This window comes from Durio zibethinus, unplaced genomic scaffold, assembly GCF_047325235.1.
Source record: "Durio zibethinus cultivar Kanyao isolate XHJ-2024 unplaced genomic scaffold, ASM4732523v1 HiC_scaffold_2, whole genome shotgun sequence".
Classification (NCBI taxonomy): domain Eukaryota; kingdom Viridiplantae; phylum Streptophyta; class Magnoliopsida; order Malvales; family Malvaceae; genus Durio; species Durio zibethinus.
The window spans coordinates 2,100,163-2,105,162 of record NW_028323043.1 but is presented as its reverse complement, the minus strand read 5'-3'; positions in this window follow the sequence as shown (position 1 = coordinate 2,105,162).

The window sequence follows — 5,000 nt, the reverse complement described above, 5'->3', positions numbered from 1 at the left end:
TGGTGGTCGAGGCATGTGCCCGCAACAAGGGCCAACGCGAGCCGATGGTGGTCGAGGCAACCGCCCGCACCAGCTCGAGGCATGTGCCCACACCAAGGCCCGGCATGTATCGATGGTGTTCGACGTAGGGGCCATCTTCTGCTGATGGTGGTCGAGGCAAGAGCCCGCACCAAGGGCCAGCGTGTGCCCATGGTGCTCGAGGCAACCGTCCGCACCAGGGCCCAGCGTGTGCCGATGGTGGTCGAGGCAACCGCCCGCACCAGGGCCCGGCGTGTGCCGATGGTGCTCGAGGCAACCGCCCGCACCAAGGGCCGGCTTGTGCCGATGGTGTTCGAGGCAACCGCCCGCACCAGGGCCCCGCGTGTGCCGATGGTGGTCGAGGCAACCGCCAGCACCAGGGCCCAGCGTGTGCCGATGGTGGTCGAGGCAACCGCCCGCACCAAGGCCGAGCGTGTGCCGATGGTGGTCGAGGCAAGCGCCCGCACCAGGGCCCAGCGTGTGCCGATGGTGGTCGAGGCAAGCGCCCTCACCAAGGCCGAGCGTGTGCCGATGGTGGTCGAGGCAACCGCCCGCACCAGGGCCCAGCGTGTGCCGATGGTGGTCGAGGCAAGCGCCCTCACCAAGGCCGAGCGTGTGCCGATGGTGGTCGAGGCAACCGCCCGCACCAGGGCCCAGCGTGTGCCGATGGTGGTCGAGGCAAGCGCCCTCACCAAGGCCGAGCGTGTGCCGATGGTGGTCGAGGCAACCGGCCGCACCAAGGGCCGGCGTGTGCCGATGGTGTTCGAGGCAACCGCCCGCACCAGGGCCCAGCGTGTGCCGATGGTGGTCGAGCCAGGAGCCCGCACCAAGGGCCGGCTTGTGCCGATGGTGTTCGGGGCAACCGCCCGCACCAGGGCCCTGCGTGTGCCGATGGTGCTGGGGGCAACCGCCCGCACCAGGGCCCAGCGTGTGCCGATGGTGCTGGGGGCAAGCGCCCGCACCAGGGCCCAGCGTGTGCCGATGGTGCTGGGGGTAACCGCCCGGACTAGGGCCCAACGTGTGCCGATGGTGGTCGAGGGAACCGCCCGCACCAGGGCCCAGCGTGTGCCGATGGTGCTGGGGGCAAGCGCCCGCCCCAGGGCCCAGCGTGTGCCGATGGTTATCGGGGCAACCGGCCGCACCAGGGCCCAGGGTCTGCCGATGGTGCTCGAGGCAACCGCCCGCACCAAGGCTCAGCATGTGCCGATTGTGATCGAGGCAACAACCCACACCAGGGCCCAGCTTGTGCCGATGGCGGTCGAGGCAAGTGCCCGTACCGAAGGGCAGCCTATGCCGATGATGGTCGATGCATGTGCCATCACCATGCGTCATCATGTGCCATTGATGGTCGAGGCCTTGGCCGAAGTTCGATTTTGAGCCACGGTGCCCATGCTTGGCTCCAGCATGTGCTGGTGCCGCATTTTTTTCACTCGGGACAGCATCGCCGGAGCATCGCCGGAGCATCGCCGGAGTACCGCCGGAGAACCTGACCGGCGGCATTGGGGTTCCGGCGATTGGGAGGGGGGCCGGGGGGGTGTGCGCACATGATGTGCGATGGGTGCTGGTACTTGGCCTTGTGTTGGCCCCCTATCCCTCATCAAACCTCTGAGAATTCACACCCCCTTAAAGAGCATTTGAGATTTTACAGGTTTGCTACCAGTAGCCGTTAAAGTGTCTGAAATGGGGACACTTTTTTCAAACGGTCACAAAATCTTCTCTACTTCGAGTTTTTAGCTGAATTTTTTTGTGCATGCCAACAAAAATAGAAGGATCATGCCTACAAAATTTGGAGCCAAAAATCCTTATAAAAAAATTTTAAAAAATCCCGAACCGCAAAAAGTTTCGAAAATCATGAAAAATAGAAAACGAGTCATCTTCCAACGAAACTTCACGTGAAGGCTTAGGGGACCATTGTATGAATTTACAAGCCATAAAAATGGCATTGGCACGGCAGAAATTTGAAGATGTGCCTAAACCCACCAGGGCCCAGCGTGTGCCGATGGTGCTCGAGGCAAGCGCCCGCACCAGGGCCAGCGTGTGCCGACGGTGGTCGAGGCAACCGCCCGCACCAGGGCCGATAGTGTGCCGATGGTGCTCGAGGCAACCTGTCGCACCAGGGCCCAGCGTGTGCCGATGGTGATCGAGGCAACCTGCCGCACCAGGGCCCAGCGTGTGCCGATGCTGGTCGAGGCAAGCGCCCGCACCAGCGCCCAGCGTGTGCCGATGGTGCTCGAGGCAACCGACCGCACCAGGGCCCAGCGTGTGCCGATGGTGCTCGAGGCAACCTGCCGCACCAGGGCCCAGCGTGTGCCGATGGCGCTCGAGGCAAGCTCCCGCACCAGGGCCCAGCGTGTGCCGATGGTGCTCGAGGCAACCTGCCGCACCAGGGCCCAGCGTGTGCCGATGGTGGTCGAGGCAACCTGCCGCACCAGGGCCCAGCGTGTGCGGATGGTGCTCGAGGCAAGCGCCCGCACCAGGGCCCAGCGTGTGCCGATGGTGGTCGAGGCAACCGCCCGCACCAGGGCCCAGCGTGTGCCGATGGTGGTCGAGGCAACCGCCCGCACCAGGGCCCAGCGTGTGCCGATGGTGGTCGAGGCAACCTGCCGCACCAGGGCCCAGCGTGTGCCGATGGTGGTCGAGGCAACCTGCCGCACCAGGGCCCAGCGTGTGCCGATGGCGCTCGAGGCAACCGACCGCACCAGGGCCGAGCTTGTGCCGAAGGTGGTCGAGGCAAGCGCCCGCACCAGGGCCCAGCGTGTGCCGATGGTGGTCGAGGCTGCCGATGATGGTCGAGGCAACCTGCCGCACCAGGGCCCAGCGTGTGCCGATGGTGCTCGAGGCAACCGACCGCACCAGGGCCGAGCGTGTGCCGATGGTGCTCGAGGCAAGCGCCCGCACCAGGGCCCAGCGTGTGCCGATGGTGGTCGAGGCAACCTGCCGCACCAGGGCCCAGCGTCTGCCGATGGTGGTCGAGGCAAGCGCCCGCACCAGGGCCCAGCGTGTGCCGATGGTGGTCGAGGCAAGCGCCCGCACCAGGGCCCAGCGTGTGCCGATGGTGGTCTAGGCAACCTGCCGCACCAGGGCCCAGCGTGTGCCGATGGTGGTCGAGGCAAGCGCCCGCACCAGGGCCCAGCGTGTGCCGATGGTGGTCGAGGCAACCGCCCGCACCAGGGCCCAGCGTGTGCCGATGGTGGTCGAGGCAACCTGCCGCACCAGGGCGGAGCGTGTGCCGATGGTGGTCGAGGCAACCGCCCGCACCAGGGCCCAGCGTGTGCCGATGGTGGTCGAGGCTGCCGATGGTGGTCGAGGCAACCTGCCGCACCAGGGCCCAGCGTGTGCCGATGGTGGTCGAGGCAACCGACCGCACCAGGGCCGAGCGTGTGCCGATGGTGGTCGAGGCAAGCGCCCGCACCAGGGCCCAGCGTGTGCCGATGGTGGTCGAGGCAACCGCCCGCACCAGGGCCCAGCGTGTGCCGATGGTGGTCGAGGCAACCTGCCGCACCAGGGCGGAGCGTGTGCCGATGGTGGTCGAGGCAACCGCCCGCACCAGGGCCCAGCGTGTGCCGATGGTGGTCGAGGCTGCCGATGGTGGTCGAGGCAACCTGCCGCACCAGGGCCCAGCGTGTGCCGATGGTGGTCGAGGCAACCGACCGCACCAGGGCCGAGCGTGTGCCGATGGTGCTCGAGGCAAGCTGCCGCACCTGGGCCCAGCGTGTGCCGATGGTGGTCGAGGCAACCGCCCGCACCAGGGCCCAGCGTGTGCCGATGGTGATCGAGGCAACCGACCGCACCAGGGCCCAGCGTGTGCCGATGGTGCTCGAGGCAACCTGCCGCACCAGGGCCCAGCGTGTGCCGATGGTGGTCGAGGCAACCTGCCGCACCAGGGCCCAGCGTGTGCCGATGGTGGTCGAGGCAAGCGCCCGCACCAGGGCCCAGCGTGTGCCGATGGTGCTCGAGGCAACCGACCGCACCAGGGCCCAGCGTGTGCCGATGGTGCTCGAGGCAACCTGCCGCACCAGGGCCCAGCGTGTGCCGATGGTGGTCGAGGCAAGCGCCCGCACCAGGGCCCAGCGTGTGCCGATGGTGGTCGAGGCAAGCGCCCGCACCAGGGCCCAGCGTGTGCCGATGGTGGTCGAGGCAAGCGCCCGCACCAGTGCCCAGCGTGTGCCGATGGTGGTCGAGGCAACCGGCCGCTCCAGGGCCCAGCGTGTGCCGATGGTTATCGGGGCAACCGGCCGCACCAGGGCCCAGGGTCTGCCGATGGTGCTCGAGGCAACCGCCCGCACCAAGGCTCAGCATGTGCCGCTGGTGATCGAGGCAACAACCCACACCAGGGCCCAGCTTGTGCCGATGGCGGTCGAGGCAAGTGCCCGTACCGAAGGGCAGCCTATGCCGATGATGGTCGATGCATGTGCCATCACCATGCGTCATCATGTGCCATTGATGGTCGAGGCCTTGGCCGAAGTTCGATTTTGAGCCACGGTGCCCATGCTTGGCTCCAGCATGTGCTGGTGCCGCTTTTTTTTCACTCGGGACAGCATCGCCGGAGCATCGCCGGAGTACCGCCGGAGAACCTGACCGGCGGCATTGGGGTTCCGGCGATTGGGAGGGGGGCCGGGGGGGGTGTGCGCACATGACGTGCGATGGGTGCTGGTACTTGGCCCTTGTGTTGGCCCCCTATCCCTCATCAAACCTCTGAGAACTCACACCCCCTTAAAGAGCGTTTGAGATTTTACAGGTTTGCTGCCAGTAGCCGTTAAAGTGTCTGAAACGGGGACACTTTTTTCAAACGGTCACGAAATCTTCTCCGGTTCGAGTTTTTAGCTGAATTTTTTTGTGCATGCCAACAAAAATAGAAGGATCACGTCCACAAAATTTGGGGCCAAAACTCCTTCTAAAAAAATTCTAAAAAATCACGAACCGCAAAAAGTTTCGAAAATCGTGAAAAATAGAAAACGAGTCATCTTGCAACGAAACTTCAC